General features: G+C 43.3%; 1 protein-coding gene across 2 annotated transcripts in view; it reads right to left on the reverse strand.

The window, feature by feature from the left end:
* Window positions 1-24,837, reverse strand: part of CHST15 (carbohydrate sulfotransferase 15) — a 46,103-nt gene extending 21,266 nt beyond the window's left edge. The window contains exons 1-2 of one of the 2 annotated variants that reach the window (XM_056351202.1): window positions 24,687-24,802; window positions 3,454-3,528 (exon numbers count right to left, since the gene is read on the reverse strand). The gene's annotated coding sequence lies outside the window, so the exon portion shown is untranslated. Of the gene's footprint in view, window positions 1-3,453; window positions 3,529-24,686 lie in introns of both variants that reach the window. The other variant, XM_056351201.1, reaches the window with a different exon arrangement.
* Between the last annotated feature and the right edge of the window lie 1,346 nt (window positions 24,838-26,183).

The raw sequence follows: 26,183 nt of genomic DNA on the forward strand, positions 1-26,183 counted from the left end.
GGGCTGGGGGGGGCAGAAGAAGCCGGGAGGGGGCACAGCCAGGGCAGGTGACCTGAACTGGCCCAAGGGGTCATCATGCTCGGCATATAAACTGGGAGGAGCTGGCTGGTGGAGAAGGATGGCTGCTGGGGGACCAGCTGGGCATCAGTCAGCAGGTGGGGAGCTACTGTACCGTGCATCACTTGTTTGGGTTTTTCGTGAGTTTTATTTCTTGTTCTCTTTTTGTTATTTCCCTTTCCATTACAATTATTAGTATTACATTTTACCTTACTTCAACTATTAAACTGTTCTTATCTCAATGCATCTTTTTTTTTTTTTTTTTTTTTTTCCCCCCCCCCACAAGCCTCTTCCTCATCCCACTGGGGAAGCAGGGAGGAAGGGAGCAGCTGCGTGGTACCTAGTTGCTGGCTGGGGTTAAAGCACAACAGGAACATACCATCAGGGCTGCAACTTCAAGGCAAGACTCTGGATTCAGCAAATGCCCCTAACGGTCTGCACTTTGGTACCAGAGAGCCCAGGCCGAAAACGCAGGAGCAGGTGTCCCCTTGGTACAAGGCAGGCACCACAGGCAGGGACTTGAGCATTGATGGGTCCCGTGAAGGTCTGCCACGTCCACACAGACCAGGGGCTGAATCACCCTGTGGCACAGGGTATGTGCCATTCCCCTTTAAACACCTCCACACTGCAGCTGCTTACAGCCAAAAAGCAACCAGTGCTGTTTAAAGTATTTATGTCAAGCTTTCGTCTTGGTTGGAGCTTGTCCATGGCTTGGTTTTCCAGGCAGCATTCGGAGCAGAGACACTTAAAGTCACAAACAAGTCACGAGCTTAAGGATGGCCTTCATTAAAGCATATTTATGCATGGTTCCTCTAGAATTTCTGTTTCCATGGTTTATTAAATATCCTACTGGCATTACCCACATTTTTAAGCTCAAAATCAACTCTTTGTTTTGAGAAACCAGATTATCAAATACAAAACTTCATAGATAATATACCTTCTTCTATATACCAGAAAATATTTTTATTTTCTAGAATTACTTCTCTGGGGGAACTAAGCCCAGGAAATATTTTAAAACAAATCTTGAAAAGTCACAAGCAAAACAAGAAATTGGCATAGGATGAAAAAGGAAAGAAAAAGATGGGGAAAACCTAAGGAATAGTAGTAGTACGTGGCTCTGACAGGCAACTTCTATTTTGCCTTTTGTCACCTGATAAAGACATTAAGGCTCCAGTGCTGTGATGCTCCTTGTCCATCCTGCTGTGGGCACCCCTGAAAGCAGCGACTCAGCTCCCGCCTCCACACCTCTGTTTCCTCAGCATCCGCCAGGACCTGGTCTGCCACAAGGCACTTTTCGCTGTGCCACAGACAACCCCAGTACTAACCCCAGCCATGGCCCTGATGGGTTGGGTACAAACAGTTTTAGCTACGCTGGGACTGCGGAGAGCAGGGAGGGGACTGCTCCTCCTGCGCGAGGCCGACGGAGGGCACACGGACGGACCGCACGCGTGAAAGGCAACACATCACTGCAGATAGCAGCGGCACTTGAAGGAGTTGGAAGAATTCAGGAGATGACAGCTTTACCGGAAGAAAAGGGTATCTTTTGCCCAGAAGACTATGGATGATGAAATGCTAATTAATTAATAATATTTTTCAGAGGCAGCTAAGCTCTGTTATAATTAACTGCACCAGTCCAGAGAACCAGTTCATTGCTTTATGGGATTTCTAAAGGTCCAACATCCACTTGTACTACTTAAATGAAAATACATTTTCCAAGTCACCTTAATCAAAAAATGAAATAGATGTTTGAGAATTCACACTTACAAAACATTAGTGTACAGCAATAAAAAAAAAATAATCTGCACCACTATAATTCTTATATAGGTACAGTTTCCTAGTTTAAACACACATCAGTAGCCATGTACAAACTTTTTTCTCATTATCTTTTGCCACTGGCTCCCTCCTCTGGACCCACAGTACTTGTTCCTTCTCTACATTCATCTTTCCTTTCAAGGCTCAGAAATGCTTTTTCTCTGCATTGTTTCCAAACACTTTTCTTTCTTCTCCATCCTACAGCGCTCTTCATTCCCCCCAAAAACATCGAACCTAGCTCATTCTTTTGACACCTCTGTCTCCAGCAGAAGCCTTCCTGCCTGACTGTGTCCCTTGGCCCCTGAGAAAGAACACTTACACATTGCTGAAACACACATTTGGGTAACGTCCAAGACACCAACAATGACAATAATTTCTCATGACTACACAATGGATACACAAAGGGCCCTCTGATTACCCCTACAACACACCAAATCACAGAAGTATAATCACTACTAATTATGAGCCCCAGAATCTGGTTATTTCGCTTTTAGCTCTTTCAACGTATCTTAATTCTTCAGAAACACTGCTGTCATTCGAGATAGTAAGTTCTGGTTTATTCCCACAAGAGCGTCCAGATCAAATGGGTAGTCACTTCAGATCCTGCGTTAATCATCGTTCTTCTAGCTGCATTTTTTTATGAGACAAAGTGCTTTTGTAAAATTATCTCTATTCTTGATGTTCCTCCCACCTAACACTGTCACATATTGGAGGCTTTCTGCAATCAGAGCAAGCGGGCTGTGCCTCAAGGACTCAAGAATAATTATTTAGAAAAATACTGAACAAAAGTATTTGTAAAATCCCTTCCCACAAAAAAAGGTTCATTTCCTTAATGAGTTTATTCTACAAGTCAGATGAGGCAGACAGAAATCGCAGCATAATCATTACTGACTACATTTAAACCAAAGGGAAATAAATCAGTGTAAGACCTTTCAATGAAACTAGTATTTGAAACTTCTCTAAAGAAATGGACCTGTGATGATTTTGACAGAAATTTGAACGACTATAGGGAGAGTAAATCAGATTCATATGTGTAATGCTAAACCCAGAAAATTTATGCTTTCTTAAACATAAAGTATCGCCCCCCTGCCCCCTCAGTGAATGTCCAAAAGAGAGAGACATGGAAAGGAGCCAAGAGCTCGTCAGTTGTCCAGCCACCATGGATGTTCCTAATGGCTGGAGAGAAGAACGAGAAAGGGGGGTCCTGTCAAGAAGTGAAAAATTTCCACTTTGCAAGTCAACATTTCAGGCAGCCATAAGACACCTGAGCAAAGATTTTCAAAGAGGAAGCAAAGCAGAACAGAGAGAGTTCAAAAAAAAAAAAAAAAAGCCAAAATACTGTAGAAAAAGAGAGGCTGGAGATGAGGGCCTTATAACGAGCAATAAGAAATGGGAGGTGAAAAAAGCACCTCTTAAAAAAGATGCACAACGAAGAGACTACAGGTTACAGTGGTAGCTATAAAAAGATGTGGTAACCACAAGGTACTCTACAGCATCACTTCAGTTAAATTTATCACCTGCTACATGTTTGTTTTTGCGTAATTCTTCCACCTGAACTCCTCCACTTTGACACCCAGCGAGTACCTTGTCATTGCCCCCGACCGCTGCTCTCCAGCTCCGTGCTGTTTATTTTCAGAGGGACCAGTCACTATGTACTGTCTATTTAGGAAAAAAAAAAAATATATATATATATATACATATATATATATATATATATCTCTCCAATTTATTTTCCAGTCGTCTTCTAACGGGGATCTGAAACTTGCTCAATGATAGTGACTGAACAGATTTATCTGAGATAGTCTTGCAAAATCAATTCAAGCCTTCTGTATTTGACATTAATCATAATTTTTTTTTAAAAAAAGAGCTGTCAGAGATACATTGATGAATACAGAACGCAGGGTCTTAGAAAAACCACATAAGCTTTTCTGTCCTATCTTATGTCCATTTGTATGTTAATAAAATGGACTGGAACTGACTGAATCCTCCCCAGGTGCAGACACTTCTCATTAAACTGTTAGAAATATTACAAAATCCAGGAAAAACAATGTTAACTGCACCTTTAACAGCCGAGGAAAAGGCTTTATTGAGGAAAAAAAAAAAAAAGAAATATGCTTAGGCTACAGTAAAACTGATGTGAAATGAAAACATGAAAGGGCAGTGAGGCTGGTAGAGTAAAACCTTCATAAAATTTTCATAGAAGAAAAAAGCAATGTTTAGTAACAGTGCAGCACAACCGCGTAATTCCTCTTCCATTCCTCCATCTCCAATTGACATGTGGCCCGTGACAGCCAGGACCAGCACTCTCCCAGTACAACAGCAATTCTTCATCCCATGGAGGATAAGCTTATGACCTCTGGACATAAAAAACCTGCAAAATTTTACCATTATGGATACTTTTTAGCTATCAAGCTTACTGGAAATGATGCCAATTGAACCAGACTACAGGCTGCACAATGATTTTGTGCCTAAACATAGTCTCTCCAGAACAAGCCAAAGTATTTGTACAAGTGTTAGTGAAGTATTTGTACAGCATGAGGAAGTTCATCCTGTTGGTGGGCAGGTTGCAGTGCTTCAATAAATAAACAGTACAAGTATTAAAAACATGACCAAAAAAAAAAAGAAAGAAAGAAAGAAAGAAAATGAGGTCAGGAAAGGAAAGGAATAATCATAGATTTTCTCTGTCCTGCTTATCGTGTACATTTGGCTCAAGTTAACATTTTCGGAAGAGAAACTTTGCTTGAACTCATGTCTGTTTACCTCAGAGAAAGCTGCTGGAAAGAAGATATGTCAATAAAATGCGAATCATGAACCACTGATCTCTGCAACCTCCTTGCAAAAAAATAAAATAAAATAAAATAAAATAAAATAAAATAAAATAAAATAAAATAATAAAATAAAATAAAATAAAACCCAAACCAAAAGAAATTGCAATGGTTTAGAAAAGCCACAGGATTCATCACAAAGTTCAGCAGCCTCCTGCAGACTGAAGTTATGTAAAGCTCCACAATTTGCTTAAAAAAACTAATTTAAAAAAAATAATCAAAGCAACTCCCAAGAAATTGTATAAACCTACTAAGAATATTTTTTTAAGGCAATCACTTGAAGAACAGTTATATTTTAAAAGCTAGACTCTGTGGTCATAACCCATGATTATACATTCAACCTGTTGAACAACTGCTGAACACTTGTTCGAGTTTAAAATATTCTTTAAAGAACCCAGTTCTGGAGCCTTTAAAGCCAAAGAAAACCTCCTGAATCACCACTGAGGCAGCAATCTCGCCTCAATAACAACTGTGGCTTACTCCATAACGCAGCTGGTTTCTTTCTCAAGATCTAATCCAAACACGCTCTGCTCCTTCCTCATCAAAGAAAACGTGAGAACGGAACAAACAACACCATTTGCCAAAAAAAAAAATCAAAAAATCAGCAAACTCCCCTAAAATCAGTGTAACGTTAGTCGTTTCAATCCAATGAGGACTTGCTCTTATTATCTGTGCTGCGATGCTCAGGAAATACTTACTGAGCTTGAATCACCGCTGCATTAGGGCATAAACGCTGCCCGAATAAACCGGTTATTGCAAGCAAGGAAAGAAGGGGGACATGGGGAGGGGGAAGGCGAGCAGGAGGCTGTCCTGGATCAGCTACCATATGGCCATGCCTTCCCCAGGAACCTGGCATCGCGTCTAAAGCCTTGTGCAGGTTCTAGAAATTACCGCGGTCCCGCTTCTGGTGCTCCTAACATGGCACACCCACACCTTCCTATGCATTTTTGTTTGATTTGCCTTGAAAATGTGAAAATAATAATAAATCTCGATACTACCCATTTTTATTTACACTGGTTTTCAGCGGAAAGAGTATCACTAAAAAATTTCTACGACTTCTGTCTTGTTTTTACTATTTCACCTGATTTAAATCAGTCTAGAATCAGACCTATCACTTATTTTTGGGCCACTTGCAGAAGAAAAGGTCCAGACAGAGAAACAGAACAGAACCAAAGCCAGACAACTTCTGGCCTACTGATAAACCCCAAACTATATTACGGTCTTCCAATGAGATCTAAAATAGCATACAGGTTTAGAAGATAACGGACTGGTTCCTCCACACCTAAGGCAGGGACAAGATCTCGCCTGCAACTCCTCTGCAGCAACACCTGCCTCAGATCCACGCTAGGTCATTTTCCAAAAGGAAGAGCTGTGCTGAAGGTTTTGTGAGAGCTGAAGAGAAGTGCAGGACTTTGGGGCATCATCACTGTAATGGCTTCTCCAGAAAGGCAGGTCCAAAAGCCCTGGAAGAAAGCAAGCACCACTGCCAGCTGCCCAACCTGTGGCACCATGTGTCCCAGGCACCACGAAGCCCTCACCCTGCATCAGGGTAGAGCTCCCATCAATGTCATTAAGTCCTTCTCCTTGTACAAACATGGAGCCAAATTATGTTCTCATGTTTTTATAAGGATGCTCAGTGTAGAATTTGGCTAACGGTACACACTGGCTTCTCAACTCTCGATCAAAACTTGCTGCCTACGAGGTGCAACGTCTCCGGCAATTCATCTTTTCACTTCACTTAGTTTCTATTCATCTCACATAGCATCTTGCTACAGAATCAGTGACAGATTTATATTGAATATGAAAAAATTGCACACTGTAGAAAAACTTTGCCTTTACATAAATTACTCCAGTGCACGTCTTTTCATGGAAAAGCCATTTTAAGCCACTTTCAGAAATCATCATGCATGGTTGAGGTTTCATATCTTTTCTCTTCTTTTAATTCTCAAAGTAACTGTAAGCAACCTCCCAATATATCCTACACAGTCCTTGAGGTCATCCCAAGAAAACAGAGATAAACCAACGCATCCATCCCGTGGGGCTCACAGACTCCTCTCCCAAAAATCTGGAACCAGATTAAAAAGTTCTGGTAGCCAAAATGCAACCAGAAATCATGCCTAATTAAGAAAAAACACTCAGCCCCTCTTCAAAATGGTCAAGTCACCGACAGCCAGAACAGACATAAAATACTGATGCTAATGGCAGTTAACTTTTACCCCTTGCTAAGAAAAAAAGTATATTTTCTTAAATCTCCAGAAAGACACCCAAGGTCCAAATAAAATAAAGACAGGGATAGAGAAAGTTAAATAACTTATTCAGTGATTTAATATCACTGAGAATTCTTCAGGCTGAATTCGCCTTATTGATTTTCTTCTGCAGAAAACAGAAAATAACAAAAGAACTCGCAGTAATGGTAAAGGGATCACCTGAAATACAACTTCAGGTGCAGAGAGCGGGCGTGAGAAGACCGGTTCTGCCACAAATGTTTTTATTACATTTTTAATAAGATCAAGCAGCTGTTGAAGTTTCATTCCCGACACAGGGTATCCCATTACTTTACAATAATAGAAAGTTTTACCTACATACTCTTTCAAGGAATAAATCATTCCACAATCATTCCACCATCATTCCACAAATCAGCCAAATCCCTGCTATAAGTATTAAAGCAAGAGGGACACACGAAGCTCGAAGGCTGGATCTGTTACGAAGCTCTTCCACTCCAGATAATTTTATCAAACAAATCCAGGGGAGTTGGGGGTTGGCAGGTAGCAAAAAATATTGTATCTAAATACCGCTCCCATACGCCCTGCAGCCAGGCTGTAATCAAAAATACCTACTTCAGAGGCAAATAGCTGGACTGGTATCGACAAGTTCGCTTATCAAACGCCAGCTATTTTTTGTTATGCATTTCCTTCTGACAACTTGCCTGTCCTGTTTTATTTTCAGGCTGCCACGTCTGCTTCATTGTTTGAGTCTCTGGACAGATATTGCTGTAATTTACTCAAATAGCCCTTCTGGAGCAACTTGCTCAATAGAGATATGGGGTTTCCCTTCATGCAAAGCTCGGTTAGGTGAGGACAGTACGCTCGTTTGCAACACCTTATCTGAACGGGAGGAAATTGCTCCGGACAGCCAATTTCCCTGTGTCAGCTACAACGTGAGGATTGAGTGACTGCCTCGGCTTTAGGCGTCTGCCACGCACGCCTCTCAGGTTGGGTGAGATGAACACCAAAGCCTCGCTGTGCTAAAGAAAAATAAATCTTCCCCATCAGAGTGCCAGCTGACTTACTCGAGGAGGAGATGGAGAGCTAGCGTAGCACAGTTGCATTTGCAGAAAGAGATCTTTCAGTGCTGAAGAGCTATTTTAAGCCCAGGTCTTTGTCTCTTGCATTGAGTACTGGTCCCGAACCAGCACGTGGGAGAAAAATGTTTGGAGAGTTATTTCCAACGGTCCTGGCAAGCATTTTCAGCCTCAGCATGCTGCAAAATAGTGGGCATTCACAGTTATGTTACTCTGATTACCGTCTTGTTCTTTTTACACATTTGATTTTGCTTGATTTTAGCAGCTGCTTCCTCAGGTTCGTTTAGAGTGAGAAACATATTCTTTCTACCATCTGAAATCTAAGACTTTCTGCCACTTTGCAAATGGTATACAGTACAAATTGCCAAGTCTTGTGGGTTGTGAGAGATCAGCTGCTAATTTAAGGCTGCTTTGAGGGGATGAATAACATTCTATAGAATAAATAGAATATGCATAATGCAATGCCTTCAGTGCCTGTTTATCTCATGGCATGGTAAAATGTTTTTGCATGCAATAATGCAACCAAATGGTATCTACTAGAATTCATTTGATATACCTTCACGCTTCATAAATAAGCAGTCTTTCTGAAAGGGATGGGTCTATGTGATAGTTAACATTGCTTTAAACACAATATTGTTGTGACAATTCTAGAGAACGTATATGCTAACAGCTGCTCATTTGATTTTTAGTGACTGAGAAGGGATTTTCCTCCACCTCCAAACTGAATTTTCTCCATAAACTCTACTATCTTAACACAGTCAACTGAATTTTTTTGTTATGAGTCATATATGGTACTTCTCTATGAGACATACATTAAAATGGATGGAAAAACATATCTCATCTGTACCTAAGTACCATGTAAGTGCTTTTTTCATGAATAGGGCATTTAATCTTTCATCTAGTGCTGAGTGGGTGAAAGGAAACATACACAGCTGCATCCTGAAAAGACAAACCCAGTATTAGAGTCTGTCATTAAAGTTTCTTGTAAATTCAAACAAAAATTAGTCAACAAAAACTATTCATCAGCCAAATCACAACTGTGGCTTTGTTTCAATACTTAGGGAAAAAAAAAAAAAAAGTGTTCCAAGCTTGGTAGTTACTTATAAATGTTCAACAACTTTAGCTCTTTAAGCAACGACACAGCAGATAAATCTTGGCCCATTAACCAAGAAACCACTCACTCGTTCGGAAGTGAAGTAGACTCAAAGGCCAAATGGAGAACCCAAAAAGCTCTAGGTACTCTCATGAAATTGCTAATTAGTTATCTCTGTAAGAGTAACACAGTATCACCAGATAAAATTCTGCAGGTAACTTCTGGCGACAGTTTATTAAGCAAAACCTTTCCAGCATAATATATTATACTACTTTCAGCATCTTAGGAAAGTCTTTATTTTGCATAAGTCAATCAACATTTACTTCCAAAGTCTTCTACTGCTACTCATAAGTGTTTCATCAGAGGCTTAGACTCCATCCTTCTTCTGTATCACATGCTCTTTAGCGACACAAACGTGCAACAATTTTTACTAACCAGCTTACAAGATACCATCGTTCTGAAGATGTTTCTGCATGGCTATATTCTGTTTTGCTAACAACATACATCTTAATAGGCAGAGACACACTTGATGTGGAACCTAATGCCATCTGAAAATGGATTAAATCCTTAGTGCCCTCTCATATCGTTAGACCATCACAGCTAAAGCACAGCACTTCTATCACAAACTTCAAAGAAATCCAAACAACTTCTTTTGCTGATTTCCAGTGTTGCCAGGAGAACCTGTTGCATTCTTTCACCAGCCTCTCAAAAATATCCCAGCTCCCAATACAATTTTCATAACATGGTAAACATGAGCCCAGTAACCTTGCAATTTCACAAAGACCCCCGTTTACAACAATTACAAAAAAAAAAAGGGGGGGAGCAGAAAGCCATGTTATGTTTGGGACCCAGTAAGCTAATACTGTAATATCCAGAACAATAATAAGATAAATTGGTTCCCCGGCTACTGAGTCGCCAACTCCCTTGACTTGACTGTGTGTTCCTCCAGGATTTGCCCACGTTTGACTTCAGTGTACTCATTTTCCACTTGGAAAGAACACAACCACAAATACCTTTTCATGCTTTATGCTGCACTTAGCTGGGTTGGAGATTGTAAACAAACAAGATAAAAATCTGAGAATTTTCTTCACTGACTTTCCAGGAAAAGAAACCAGGAAAAATAAAACAAACCAAAACCAAAACCCAACTCTGCATAATGATGAATGTACCAAGAAAAATTTGGCACACACCCCCTCACACCCTGCCTTTTCTGCAACATTTTCTACAACATAAAGGCAACATTTAGCCCAGCAAACTAGATGGTCTTTACTTGTGGCACAGAATCCCAGGCAAGCTAAGAGACTTTTTTTCCAATTGAGATGTTAATTACTTCTGTTGTAGGGAGACTGTCTTACACCAGTCTTCCAATCTTATTCTGTGTAAACTACACAGGGGTCAAAATTCGCTTTTTAAGGCCTTGCGTTGAGAAATTATTTTTAAATATATATATATATATCTCCTTGATGGAGCTCCCAGATGTAACAACCAACTAATTCACACAGTGGTCCTTACTGATCCCTACCTGAACACCACCTGGGTGCTATACAGGGATGCCCGGGGCCAGGATGCTCCTCTCGCTTGCTCTGTGGGACAGCCCATCTCCCAAGATGGCCCAGAAGACACAGTTTTAAGGAAAAAGGGAGAACAACTGTTCTTAGATGCTCTGCTCCAGCCAGCTCTCACTCTGATGAAAAATCCCTCTGTCTTTGGAGGCAGCAGGGCACAACTCACAAGTGAACAGTGAGAGGTAAAGTGATGGTTTATTTTCAAACAGCAGTGCTTGTTGACATCCTTGGTTCTAAACAAATACAGGACATAGAGTTGCCATAGGACATAGCAGCTGAAATCGCATCGACACCTGTTCTGGAGCTCAGGTTCCACTTCTTGAAACAAACCATTTACTGAAGCAATTCACAGAAGAAATGTGAAGTGACACAAATTCCATCAACTGCAGTTGGCAGCCAGCTTTTCAAGAACAGATGCATGACTGTTAATGATAACCCAAAAAGCTTAGTTTCTAATGCAGAAAAAATTGAGATAGCAGAGAACACTAGCATCTCCAGAATACACCCCACAAAATAACTTGCAAGGACTTATAAACTCCAACTTTAGCAGAATTAACATATCTAACCAAAAACCATCTCCAGCAAAAATTCCTCCCAAGTTTTTAAAGCATTTCCATATGTTACATTGCTCTGTTGCCAATAGCATTTACTCTACCTTGAGTCAAATGCATGAATCTTTGATTTCATGGGATTAATGTAATAACTTGGTTTAGGCTGTTAATGTACCCAAAGCTTTCAGACAGGCAGGAGACTAAGATGGCATCAAGAGCATGCAGATGCGTTTGGAGGGGACATTTTTTTATGTGAAAGAAACTAGAAATTCCTTAATATATGTCTGCACCAGGGACTAGATTGAAATAAAAGCTTGCTAGGGTGTCTTAGGATGGAAGAGATGGCTTTTAAACCCATTTATGGTTTCTAAGCACTAGTGTATAACATAAATAACAATAAATAACACCACCAAGGAAAACCCCTAAAACTCTTATCAAATAAGTGACAACACAAGCATTCTAGGAAAGCGGGGTTCACTTCTCAAAAGCAAGACCCAACCACTACAAAACAATGAGAAATCAAATATGTACATTATCTGCAGATAACAGTATAGAAATACGCTGTATTTGTCAGCAGAAGAGCTCGGTCCAGGTGATGCATCAAACTGCAACTCCAGAGGCAATGGCTCTTTCAGTGCCTCAGATCCAGGGAAATGTGAAAAATGGGTCTGTACTGACCTGTTCTATCCATAACACCATCCAGTTGCACATGTTTTTTTAGTGGCCACCAAAAGGAGCTGTATGGTTTCAGAAACAAGGCGCTATAGGAGCTGGCGCACACTCGGTTTCCTCTGACACTTTCCACCCTCAAGAAGGGTTTTAACAAAACACAGCGGTTGCCACAAGAAGCCGTTATTAATCATTGTCTTCCACAAAGATCACTCGATGCCCACATCTATAGACAGCAACATGCAATAAAGTGCCACAAAATGCCACATCTTCCATCAAAGCATCAGGACTGCGAGAGCAGCTCCGGACACCGCAAGCCCTCCGTCCTGCATTACGTCCTCTACAGCCAAGGTCCCAGGAGAACAAAGCTGCCTCCACCCCAACGGCTCTGGTTTGTCCTGGCTCCAGCAGAAACAGTTTAACACCAATCCAGCAGCCCTGTCACCCAGATGCAAGAGCCTCTGGGCCATGAGGCCATCAACCAAATTGGGTCTTTCAGTTGGGTTTCTTAATCATGAAGTGCTGCAGTGCTCTCCCCATGAAAGCCCTCCACCCTTTGGCCACATAATTGTTCGAGCTCATCTCTTCGCTTAGGCTTTCAAAGGGGAGTTGGCATCTTGGTTGTGACCATCCCCATCTGCATCTCCCGTGTCCTTCGGCAGAGCAGGTCCCGCTTCGCACAGCTGGAGCAGAACCTTGAGCCAGGCAGGGCCAACAGGGGAAGGCGCCCAGGGATCAGCTCTCTGGCCCAGATGGACAAAGTCTTCCTAGTGGACAAAAATGAAACCTACTACATGAATAACTGAGTCAGTCCTGCTGCTTTTATAGCAGTTACCTCACCAGGATGTGGAGAAATTAGGCATGCTAGAAGATCATTCATCCTAGGTATGTAAGAGAAATAATAGTCTCACCACTGACCATTTGATTTAATTTACAATTTCCTTGCATGTTCAAATCCTGGAAAACATCTTCAGCATCCAAAACGTTTATAACCAAACTAAGTGACTTCAGAAGTTCAGAATAGTCTAAACTCAGAAAATTTCAGTTCTCATCAAGTGAAAAAATAAATTATATGCTGATAATATACCTCATTTTATTTGCGTGAATGGCTCAGTGTTGTAAATTAGACTTCAATAATAGTAGCAAATCAGAGTAAAACCTTACAAACACATGCTTTTTCTTCCTTTACATGTGAAAACTTTGAAATTATTCTTACTTTTCCTCCTAAAGGTACAGGGCTAAGCTACGCCAACAAAACTAATCTGGAACTGACAAACTGGTATTCTCCAAACATGAATATTTAAATACAATGTATGCATTATTTCATTAATGTTTTTATCTAGAAGCTTCTGTCCAACCTGAAAAATGATTTAAATGAGTAAAGGCAGCAGTTTCACTGCAAACATTCATGCCACACACAGCAGACTCAGGGGGATGCTAGAGTGCACTCAAGTGTATCTCAGAGTTTGGTTAATGTCCATGTGTATCCGACCCTTGGGGCAAAACCAGTATTTGCTTTCTTGGAGTAACTCCCAATGGCAGATGTCAGAGTGCTTTTCAAAGGTGCTTTTCAATTTGTGGATGACAAAATGACAGAGTACTGACATGCGTTACCTATACTACCATATGGCATAAAATGGTAGAAGTCCAAAAGAAATCTAGTTCTCCCAACTCACCATGCAGAATCCCATTACATGGGGATTGAGGGACTTTGAACAAAACGCAGATATGTATTGTGCATGATAGAAAGTCACCGGCAATCCAATTTCTAAATAAATCATCTAAGGCAGAAAGCATGGAATCTGAATTTCCCCCAGTAACCGTATTAAAACAGAGCGAATTTCAGTCTTTCCATAGGCTCAAAAGACAGGGAGGGTAATTTCCCTAACCTTCCCAAGCTGCACTCACGCTCCCCATCCCAGAGCCAGGCTGGGACCCCACTGCACGATGACAGCAGTGAGCACTTTGGGGGGCCAAAGCTGGCAGGTGGCATTTTCGGGAGCAATGGTGCAAGACCTGCAGCTAGGAAGTGAAACCCCTAGTTTCATAAGCAACTCTTAAGAACTGAAGCCCTCAATAATTGGTTTCATATTATCTGCTAAAACACTAATTCGTTGCATTTAGAAGTCAACACTATTTCTGTTAGTTAAGGAGTGCTTTGCTCACCTCCGGTTTTGCTCAAGCATAGAAGAAAAGGAGGGGGGGGGGGGAAGTCTGTGCCATATACTCTGCCTCGAGTTAATGAATGCCATGCTAGAGCACATTTTTCACCACAGATGAAAAATGAAGGTAGCTAGTCTTTCAAAACAGCTGCTCCTGAGGACTCAAAAGGAAAATAATTTGGAGAGCAGCCCTCACATAATTCATTCGGAGCAATGGATTGACATCCTCCAACTGTCATGAGATCCACAGAGTGAGTACAACTCCATCTCAAACTGAAATCTGAAGTAGAAGACACATTCAAAACATGAAAACAAACTACAATACTACCACTGGGGACAAAACCCCAAACATTAATCATTATCCTTTAGCAAATCACTCAATTTTCAGCTGTTCTGCTTCAAGTCCAGAAAATGAAATTTCCCCTTTCTAATGGTGCTGCCTTTGAGCACAGACCAAAAAATAAATGAGCAAGAGGCTTATGTGACCAGAGAACAGAAAGAAGGTCTGCACCTGTCGATCTAGCATCTCTAGTAATGAGAGGAAAAAAACCCACCGTTGAGCACCATGACCCAGATCACGAGCCCTGTGCTCACTCTCACTGGTGAGCAATCCGTCATCTCATCCCGCTCACTGATACTGCTCACACTCACTGGGGTCGGGAAAAACCGCTTTGCACTGGGTACCAAGTGTTCCTTTTCCACTTTAAGAGATATATCACCATTTATGTTTATTTACCCTTTTCTCTGAAGCCTTTAAACCCTGTGGATCAATTGCATCGTTCTGTAAGCGGATGCTGTTCTCTGATTCTAGAAGTGGTCCTCCCCCCATCTGCACACACTTCCACCTTGCTTTCAGTCCCATGTGACTTCAAGACTCATCTCACTGCTTTTGACTTGGCTGAAGAGGAACATATATGCCACTGGTTCAAGTGTCTTTAACAACAGTATAATTCCTAACAACAAAACTGTCCTTTCTATAAAAGGTACTTTCATCCTATTGAAAATCTAGAAAGCCTATTAATTATTTTCTTAAAGACTGAATTTCAAAATGTCACTGCTGACATTTAAGGCTCATAAAAAATGCAAGCCTATATTATCTGTGAGAAATGAGTTTATACAATCTATTTTAAGATGGAAATACTTATCAAGGAAGACAGTTGCCCATTATGAATAAAAACAGAAACAAAGCCACTTATAGCAAGTTTCTTTTTTTTCTTTAATCTTTTACATACCAGGGGTGTATTTCTCCCAAGCACAGTGGTGCACAAAATAAGTGACATCTGGTGGCTATATGCTGTAATATAACAAGGCAACTCATTTCAAAGCTGTTTACCAATTCAAATTTTAAGTTTACTGCTTCTTAGTAAAGCTTTCTAGATGTTTTATTTATTTATTTTGACACAAATACTTCTGAGACTCCTAGGCATCATGGTCCCTATGCATGGTGACAACTGCTGTAATCTAATTAAAGTGGGATTGTCATACTCACATCAGGCAAAACATGACTCAAAAAAGGAATTAGCAAAACAGCAGCAGGAATTAGCTGGGGGACACCAGAGAGAATTGTACAGGGCCAGACTGTAAGAAAAGGCTGCACAGACTTCTGCAAAGGAAATCCTTCAAGTCCTCAAAGTAATTAATATCAGCCCAGGTTTCTCTGAGCTGTTTTTCATAAGGGTTTAATTGAACAAAAAAAGAAACAGCTGCAATTTTGATTCTGAGCTTAGCAGCGTCCTGGTGACTTACACTTATACAAACCTGAAGCAGCCTTTCCACTTTCCATACCTTGTTGCTCCTCAGCAATGGTCACATCTAATCCAGCCAAGCCCACTGCACCCAAACCTGCACTCCAGACACAAAGCGAGCACAGCTCCCCTTCTAACTCCTACAGCCCAGGAATAAAGCTCTCTTGTAGAAAGCTATAAGCCTCTCTTGGATAATTAATATATATACTGTCAGTCAGATACAGTTAAAATTACAAAGTTGCTAGCACTGCATTTTCAAGGCTTGTAATACCAATTTCTTCAGTAATAAGTATTTATGGGAAAAAAATCTCTAAGCACTAACAGAAATGAGATTAAATATAAACAGACTCTAAATATTTATCAGCAGAGGAAGTCCAAAAATATCCCTGCAAAACTAAAGCGGATGGCAAGCTAAATCCAGAGCCATTGAGCATTCTTCGAAGGATGTGCCAGGAGGAACTTCATTTTCAGTTTGACATCGCTAAATCAAATTAATTCCTTCCTCCTATTCAATTGCTACCTAAAAATCCTTGATGCCAAAAGGACAAAGATAAAAATGTCCCTCAAACCATGCCTGAACGCTGCACTGGGTGCAAAAGCCTGCCCAGACTCCCACCCACACAATACAGTCGTGCAATACTTTAAATAAAGAGGCAGACTTTGGGGCTTTCCATCACTTTTAAGACCTGAAAGTCCTTACCAGGAACGTCCACCTCCATGGTCAGCTTCCCTTAGCGTGGAAAGGAGCACACGTCTGCAGGATCTCAATAAAAGGGGACCTCTGGGATAACACAACTACCGATAGATTATTTCAAAGAGAAATATTATTTCCTTTACACATACCCTCATCCCCACCAGACACGATCTTCAGCTTAAGGCTTCCTCCTGGCTGAACTAAAGAACAGATGCACAGAAAAGTGCAGCTGAATGACTTCAGCTTCAGTCACTCATCGAGAAGAAAACTTTTTAAGATCCCATTTCAATTCTATTTTTTTTTTAAATCTTGGCATGCTGAAGTCAGCAGGAAGACGTTTCATTGACTTTAATGAAGCCAGAGGTTCATCCTGAGAATTGCCTTTTGGAATGAACACAGCATTTATATTATCTCATTTCAAACCCGCAGTTTTTCTGTTCAATGCAACTTAATGATATTTGCTATTTCAGAATTACTTGTTATCTTTAAAAATACACAAAGAAGGTTATTAAAATGCTGCAGTGTGAAATTTTTAGTGATTATGGCTGGGATATTCTTATTTCATTAACAGGCAAGTATTTTTAATGCACAAAAATACATTGTCATAAAGTTTCAGTTCATTTTCTATTATGGAAAAGCTTTAGCATTTAGGAATTGTAATAGTCCCACAAAAAATACTGTTGATATTTACATGCTTACCTGCATTTTCACAGCACATTTCTTAGTGGCTTTTTTTTAATCTTTCATTATCCAATGTACTAGTGCAGCAAGATAAAAAACTGAAAAACAGGATACGTTACTACACCCACTTAATGGGTACCATTAAAAAAAAAGCTATCGAAACTCAGCTGAAGCTTTTTATGCATTCCCCTGTGTTACACCACACTGAGCTATTGCAGCATTGTAACTATGATATCAAACTGCAAGAATACTCCATTTTTAAAGCTTTACACAGAAATAAGCAGCAGGTGATTCAAAGCCATCTAAGAAAGGCATTTTACCCAAAGAGTTACTGGAATCTGGTTTTTAAAAAGAAATGTAGTGGTGGCTTAAGCTAAAAACTACTCGCTGTCCAGTACCAGAGCGTTATAGCACTGGTTTTCCAGCCTTACCGCTACAGCCGCACACTTTGTCGAGCAGAGGACTCTGACCTTCTCCAAAACAACTGGAAAACATTTTCAGTGCCCACAGTTTGGAGGAGCCAGATTCTGGTCCCCCTTACACCACTGAAAACCAAGAGCTGATTTACTCTCCATCTACCCTAATGCAAGAGAAATCCACTTGGGATTTCCATGGATACCAATATATATTCTATTTTACTATGCTGTGTGTTTTTAATAATGCTGATCTCCTTAGCAATGTTCAAAAATCCTCTCTACAGAGTTAAACACTTCAATATTTAAAATAGCCTCATGTCAGACAAATGAATTTTTCCTCTTTCCTGTAACGAGAGGTTCCACTGTTCCCTTCTGTTCACCTCTCACATCTCATCTCTTGTTGAAACTGTTTTTAAAGCTGGTATAAATAGCTTTGCAAAGTAATTCTAATACTAAATGTCAAAAGCGATCGTGCTTTCATTCTAATTTATCCTTATCTGTTCCTCAGGCAAGTTAATCCTCAACCTGAGATACTGTTTTCATAGCTCTATAATTTATGAAATTTTTCATCTAAATTATTTACTTTATGAATGGCTCCAACGAGTTGCTCAGGGCATAAAGCTGTAATACTCGATGCTGAAGTGCTCAAGAATACACTTTTGTCTTTCTAAACGAGGAGACCGCCACCACACCTTGTGCTGTAATGGCTATTGGTAGCCTTTAATGCACAGCAGTGGTTTTACCCGGACTTTTTAGCTGACCTCTGCACATAGATGCAGATACAACCCAGACACCGCAGTGTTACCCCAGGTCGGAGCTCCAGGGAGCCACAAAACGAGCAGAGAGTCCCTGATCCTGAGCACAACCTCCCAGGGTGAACCCATGCTCCACCGGGGAGCTGGACAGGCACCAGCTCTGCGCAGGGTCAAAACCGCTGCACGTGGGACCTGCTGCTCTTCCACCTCAACAAAGCGACCTCCCAAACCCCTTCCAGAAACAGCCCCAGGAATCTTCCTCAGGCTTCAGTAATCAATCCAGAAGGATGAGCCGTAGAGCAGCCGTCCTGCAAATGTACTAGGCACGGACTGAAGACAGAAGAGGAGCACGACCGCCAGCCTAACGTGGTGAAATAGATTTACAAAAAGCTGGGCTTTCAGAGTGCTCCTTGAAAATCCTAGAAATTTCAGGTTCATTATCCATTTAAATTATTTAACATTAACGATATCTATTGAACATTATCTCTTTAATAGCTGCGTAGCTCAGCCAGAAGACAAATATCTCAACCGACAAGTAGCCAAAATCAAAGAGGCTGGAAAGGAATATTAGATAAGGCATCTTATGGACTTGAAAAAAAGTGTTGGTTTTAAGACCTGTTGAAAGAATTTTCAGGAGATGAAGCTCCCCTGTGAAGAGCTGGCCCTGCAAGCAAACCCATCTCATTTCATAATATATACTGCTAATAATCTATTAAGCTACCCTTCTCCATTTCCTCCCGTTTCTAGCTTTATACAGTGAAACCTCCTGGCTGCACCAGTCAGAGTCCCTCTTCTCTGGGCTGACAAATTCCAGCGCTCACAGGCCATTTACATCTTAGCTTCAGTGCAGCAATGTGAACACCAGGTTCTTACGTTTTCTTCAAATCACATGCAAAATCTTCCAGAATCCTGATTTCTATTACTTTTTTTTTTTTTTTTTTTTTTTTCCTGAGGTCTCCCCTATTTGTTGTTCTCTCCCGACTAGTTTGGTGCCAGATCCAAAGCACTTTAAAAAGTGCTTTTTTTCCCCACGCTGCCCCAGGACATGAACCCCAACTAGGCACGTAAAGCATATAAGGAGACCACGATCTTCAGTCGTCTGATACCATCCAATATTGCAAACTCACATCCAACATGCCGCCTACTTTCAACACTACTGGCCACCAGGTTTCTTGTAACAGGTGCCCTAAGTACACACATTACAGATAAACCTTTATTCTTTTCCCTCTGCATCTTACAGAAGCTCACATTTTTTCAAACTGGTTTTATCTTTTTTTCTCTGTACCTCTTTGAACCTTGCATTTTGCTTTCACTCTTTTTGTTTGATCTCACAGTTCTCCCCAGTTAAAACTCACCTGTAACACAAAGACCGCCGTTATTTGCAAGAAATGTCCTTCCCTATAATCCATGCAATACTGAGAAGCTACCAGGTCTAACTTAAACTTGGTTTATTTAAACCGTGCACCAATATATGCAAAAAAACCTAATAATGCAAAAGTCTTTTTCAATCTCATCAGTTTTTCTAACTTTACGGTAAGATAGCAGGGTACATTCAACCACACCGAACATCAAGGTTTTTTTACAGGAAAAATACCTCCTCGTGTTTTTTTTCCCTACTGGAAGGTGTGAAGCAAATGAAAAAAAAAATGTCAGTGTTAGTATATGGTATTTAGGTACGGATCTACACCTTGTACAGTGAGGAACAACCTACCTTAGATACAGAGTTGGCATAAACCCCCCACACCTATTTATAAAATGGTGTGCACATTTGGTGAGTCCAAATGATGGCACATGAAGTTTTAGAACAGAAAGTGTGCATTTAGTCGCGCTTGGCATATAAAAGAATAAAGACGTTTTCACCTCCCTGCCCCTCCATCACCATTGTTCTCCTCAGGACTGCGCTCCTTTCAGACGAGCCCCATCACAAGAAGGCAGGCGCCTTGGCAGCCAAGCGCCTTTCCCCACCCATAATGCTGCCGGGGCCGTAGCGGCTCCCTCCAAATCCCGGGAAGAAGGTTGGATGCACCAGGAGCTCCAAAAACGTTTCCGGAGCTGGGTTAGCTGATGTGTGCCACCTCATTTCTGGCAGGTTTGTAAGGAAACCAGCAGGATTGCCACTTCAGAGATTTGGAAACCGTGTTCCAGCCAGTTCCATGTCTTGGGGGAATTTTAAGAAGCTGGATCTGTGAATGAGAAGAGGCAGGGCGATGGGTTGGGGTGGTGAGTCCATGGCCTCTGGCGTGCTGCCACAGAAGTAGAGTGTTGGGACAGAGCCTGCCACAGACCTAGTCCCCTTCCCCATCACACCTGGTCACCACCACAGCTGCCTTGTCATTGCCACCAGCCACCCGTACTCAACTGGACATCATTTTTCTTCCCGTTTCTTCTCACAAGGTACCATGGCCATCACCTGGTTGTCTCTTCTTATAGCGGATGCCACCCTCCTTCAAACTAGCGCTTGCAACCCATGTTCAACAGCTGCTGGAAACCAGGTGTAACACAAATCAATAAATATTCCATGGAAAAGCTACATTAACTGCTTGCCCCTGAAGTGCTGTTTAGGGGCATGTCAGGCACAGCTGTGTAATCAAAGGATTACAGCGCTGCAACGCGCCTGCCGCACGCAGCTCGTCGGGAGCTTGCCGGTCTCCCTCGCATGTAAAAACCAACACGAGTAACCAGGACAGAATTGTAATCATGTCTTTCAGCCTGGGAAACACAAATGGAAAGGTCGTGGGGACAAACAGCCACTGCGACTGTACAACACGCTTTCTTTTAGATATATGGACAGCCCTACATATTTTTAAGGGAACGAGTCAACAATGGTATACATAGTTAGTCAATAGTAGTGAAATTGCAGTGGAAGTGGAGACATCAGTGTAACTCAGGCAGCTTTGAGATAAGAACTTGTAGAAGCTTACAGAACCTTTCCCCTTGCGTGAATAGCTGTATTTAGACTCCAAATCTGGCAACACACTTTGTCAGTAAGAAAAACAGTCCACTTCGCTAAAAAACATAAATAAATAAGAAATACTAATTTGTGGGGGAAAGCGGTGCAGAAAAAAAAATGCACTCTTATTGGAAATCTACCTTGTCTCTTCACAGCACTTTGGATTCTTCCAGCTGAGCAACATAACTCCAGCCAAGGAGTGAAGTGGGAATTCAGAGTTACCTCTCACTGTGCAAGGTACGGAGGAAAACAGGTGGGTTAAGGGTGGAATTGCAGCCTGTAGACAGTAATTAAGGAGCCTGGTTCAAACCAGGGCACAGCTCCTACAAACTTGATGAGACATTGGAAACAGAGCGATTCACATCACCCAAGTCAAGCATCCAGGGTAGCACTGGATGATTTAGCAGCACATTTCCTTGGTGTTTCTGATTGTGGGATATACAGCCTTTTAAGGACACAGTAACTGCAAGAGTAATTAAGAGATAGGAGGGAGAGGGAGCATACTGGCACCTGCTTAAGTCATGGCTTTCTTCACCCGAGTGATGTATCAATAGGAAAACAGAAACGCAGTTGCATGTTCTAACTGTCTAAATCAATTATGTCATTCAGGCAAGATCAGAATGCTTCTGCTAGCTTACCTCTAGAGAAAGTATATCGGAACGAAATGGTAACGCAACGCTGAGTTACAGCTCTTCAGAATTTTGCTCCCGTGAACACATGAGGAGCCACTCAGCATAGGAAAAGTAGTTAACAGTAAGAAGGAATCCCTTCCTAGTCCACAGAGGAATTTGATAAGAAATTCGTATTGGGGGGTGGAGGGATTGCAGTATTGTGCCTACAATGCCTCATGAACTTTGGAAGAGTTTGCTGTCGTCCACCTAACAACTTGGGCTGAAACATAAACCAATACTTTGAGAGACACTTCAGTGTTGGGACACAGTCCATCTTTAAAAACCTGCGCAATAACACTGACATCACCTGGGCTACCAATGTAACCTTCGCCCACTGAAACTCCTGGTACTCACAGAGCTCCTGCCACAGGTTGCTTAAAATAATGTTGAAATATAAGCAGGATTTTATCTGCACCTCTGTGACTATGCCTACGTAATCCTATCCTTCCTAACGCTGCTAGTGGATTACATAACTTCATCTTTCAATTTAACCACATGAAATCATGAAAGTCTGCCTCAACCTTCTCATTTATACTATTGCCAGATCCCTAGTTTTAGTCTAGCAACAAAGACAAAATCCATTACTGTCTTCCACTGCATTAATGGAATGGCATGTACATCTCCACTGTTTCATCATATTCCTGTTACAAACCACCATATAAAATGCTCTAAAGTAGAGATTAGTCCTCCTGTTACAAAACCTGAACCATAAAACTATTCTGTTATTGATTTCAGAACTGCATGGTGACTGCACTTACAGACACAGGATCTAAGGGCCATTTAAGAAAAAAAAAAACCACGTAGTTTCACTACTAAATCTTCGTACAAGTAGTTTCCTCTTTTCTGCATTCAGATTGATTTTCTTTCTTTTGGCGTGTGAAGAGCCAGATGAATCCTTTGACTCAATGCCCAAGAGTGAAATGGCACCAGCAGCAGCAGAGAAGCTCTCAGGACAAGAGACGTGTGACCACATTTTAATCATTGACAAAAAGAAAAAGCTTCAGGACAACTATTCCATTAGTATTTACCGTTTATAAGGGAGTGCATATGTATATATGTGTGTGTGTGTGTATATATATGTGTGTGTGTGTATATAAAATACATATATCAATGTATATAAATAGCATAGATATAAATACATATGTATAGTCCATATCTACATGTTGTGACCCCTTATTGACGGAAATTTCCCTTTTTGCCAGAGATCAGGTAGTGCCCAGTTAGCATCAAGTGCAGTGCTGTTCAATTAGGCGTTTGTTTACACAAAGGAGTGCATATGATTTTCAGCTAAACCTTAAAAATATTTACTCTTCATGAACAGTTCCAGCAAACTCTGAGATTTAATCTGTAATCTGCTCAGCTGACTACTCTGCTTTTTTTAGTCACAAGATACAAAAGGCACACGTTTGTTCTGCAGGAGATTATCATGATGTTTGGTCTGGTTAACAAATCAAGAAGTGAAACCAGTTGTATGTCATATGCAAGCAAATTAATAGTGAAGAGAACTTTAGGCCATAGAACTATTTAATAATAAGAAAAAGATAAAACCAAACAAATACATTCCTGCATCTGAAAGTTTGGTAGGTGTTGAGATGCACCATCCAAGAAATAATACTATCTATTAACCTACAAATCTACCTGTGTCTCAAAGTCAATTCACTGCAGAGTAGGGCTGTAGTGTTACAATGAAGCAGCACAAGGAAAAAAAGAAAAAAAGATAGGAAAAAAAAATAACCAGCAAACAAACAAACCCCCCCAAAAAAGCAAAACCATCCAGGACACCACCAAAGTTCAGCTGGCGGGTTGTTGCTTAACAGACTCTAACCATAATAACCCGGCACTGAACCCTGACTGCATTCCCAGCAGAAGCATGCTACGGGGCTATTTTTAACAGCCAACAGCTTGCATTTAAGAAATATCCCTCTTTCCTTAAAAATCTGCATCGCTGAAAGGCAACATCCATCCACGGCTTCATTCCAGGTAGGATGCTCTGCCGGCATGAGATGGACCCTCCAGTGAAAGCCGCTTCCCCAGCGCCAGCCCACCCCACCAGCAGCGCAAGGAGCCGGTGCGCCCCGGCAGGCGGCGGGGACCAGCCCCGCACCGGGCGCGGTGACAGCGAGTGGCTTTATCCCAGTCACCATCCCGCCCCCTCCCCCGGGGCGCCAGCCGGCTCGGGGGCACGTCGGGAAAAGTGTGTGTGTGTGTGTGTGTGTGTGGTGTGTGTGTGTGTGTGTGTGTGTGCGCGCCCGTGTGCCCCCCCCCCTCACCCCGCCGCCAAGCACCGGGGGATGCTGCACCCGGGAGATGCTGCACCCGGGGGATGCTGCACCCGGGGGATGCTGCACCCGGGGGATGCTGCTCCCGGGGGCGCCCCGAGGTGCCCCAGGCCCGCCCCCGGAGGTGGGGGGCCACACTCCCGGCCCCCCCTTTTGCTGGGGGTGGCACCGCCAGGCTTCACCCCGCAGTCGCACGGGGAGGGGGGGGGCAGCCGGCCGTGTCTCCGCACCTCCCGAGCCGGCTGGCGGCGGCGGGAGCACCGCGCCCTCGGGGCCGCCCCCCCGGGGCTGCCCCCCGCCGTGCCCAGCCGTGCCGAGCCGCGCTGCCCAGCGGTGCCGCCTGGCTGCCCAACTTCCCGCAAAGTCCCGCCGCCTCCAAACTTGGGGAGCAGCGGCCCGGGGAGCCCCCCCCTCCCCGCCTCCGCCTCACCTCCATCCCCGCGGCGGCCCTCGCACCTACCTCCGCCAGCTCGGCTGGGCTCGGCCCGGCTCGGCTCGGCTCTGCCCGGCTCGGCTGGGCTCGGCTCGGCTCGGCTCCGCGCCGCGCTTGCCCGCCCGTCCGCGCCCGCCGCCTCTGCCGGCTCTACCCCGCGGGGGGGCGGAGGAGGAGGAGGAGGAGGAGGAGGAGGAGGAGGAGGAGGAGGAGGAAGGGGGAGGGAGGGAGCGGCCCGGCCGCGCTGCGCAGCCCGGGAGGCGGCGTGCTGCCGCTCGGCTCGCCCCCCCCATCCCCGGCCGTGCCCCCGGGGAGCGCGGGGGGGGGACAGGGGCACCGCGGGGAGAGGGGGCGCGGACCCCCCTTGGTCCCGCCGGGGCGGCGGCGGGGGGTCCCGCCGGGCATCGCCCCCTTGGCTGGCCGGTCCCGGCACCCGCTGGGCTGGGCTGGCTCGGAAGCCGTGGGAAGGAGCCGCGCCTCCACGGCAGCGGCGCGGAGGTGGCACCCACATCCCAGGTTGCGGTGGGGGGTGGTGGGGTGGGAGGGCAGCCCGAGGAGACCGGGGGTCACATGCAGTCGGGCCCCCACCCCCTGAGCAAGGCAGCCTTGGATGCCATGGACTGCACACAGCACAGACGGCCACAGCCCGGGTGTGCGATGGCAACGCTGCCGACGTGGGCTGGGAAGCCAAAACCTTCTACTCAGTAAGTGCAAGGTTCGTTCTCAGCCCAGAGGATCCTGCCATGGGCACTTAAACATACATACATGTTCCATATACATATCTAAACACGCCGGCCGCTTACTGCACCAAGCCACGCAATGCACGCGTGCCCTCTGCGGCGCTGCGCGCATCCTGAGGGTTTAATGCCACGCTCATGAAGTTACCAGTGCCAGAAGCTGTTGGGCGGCTGTGACTGCCCGCGGCTGCCAGGGTTGTGGGAGCGCACGGGAGGAGGAAACTCCTCGTATTTCCCTCCTAACACTGAGTGAACCCAGCGCTGGGCTTAAATCCACGTGTTTCATAGGCAGCCGCATCCCTCCTGAGAAGTGAAGGTGACGAAGCATGAGCTAAACACGACGGAGTGGCCAATGCTCTGTTCCAGTATTTCCTTTCGTGATCAGGTCCGTCTTTGGTTATAACTTTCACAGGCATCTACAACTTCACACAAATTTGTGGGGATCTGTTTTGAAGTGGAACCATATGTAACTCCATAGCCAAATGCAAAACAGAAGCTTCCAAATTCCACAGCTGTGGTCGGGAGCTGCAGCCCCAGGATTTCAGGCGGAACATGGTACACCTGTAAGATCATACATAAATAACTGAGGGACTGACTTAAAAATCACACATGCGCACGTTTCCCACCGCACAGACTGTCTCTCAGTTCAGGTCACATCTGATTCTCACCTAGTTCTCAGGGAAAAATATCTCACAGAATAAAACAGCTGACGAGGTGAAACCTGTGATTTATAAAATATTCATGTATTTTCAGGGTTTCTGGTCCGGGTTAAGTGTGCTGCCTTCCA

Source organism: Falco biarmicus, chromosome 9 (genome assembly GCF_023638135.1).
Source record: "Falco biarmicus isolate bFalBia1 chromosome 9, bFalBia1.pri, whole genome shotgun sequence".
Taxonomy (NCBI): Eukaryota; Metazoa; Chordata; class Aves; order Falconiformes; family Falconidae; genus Falco; species Falco biarmicus.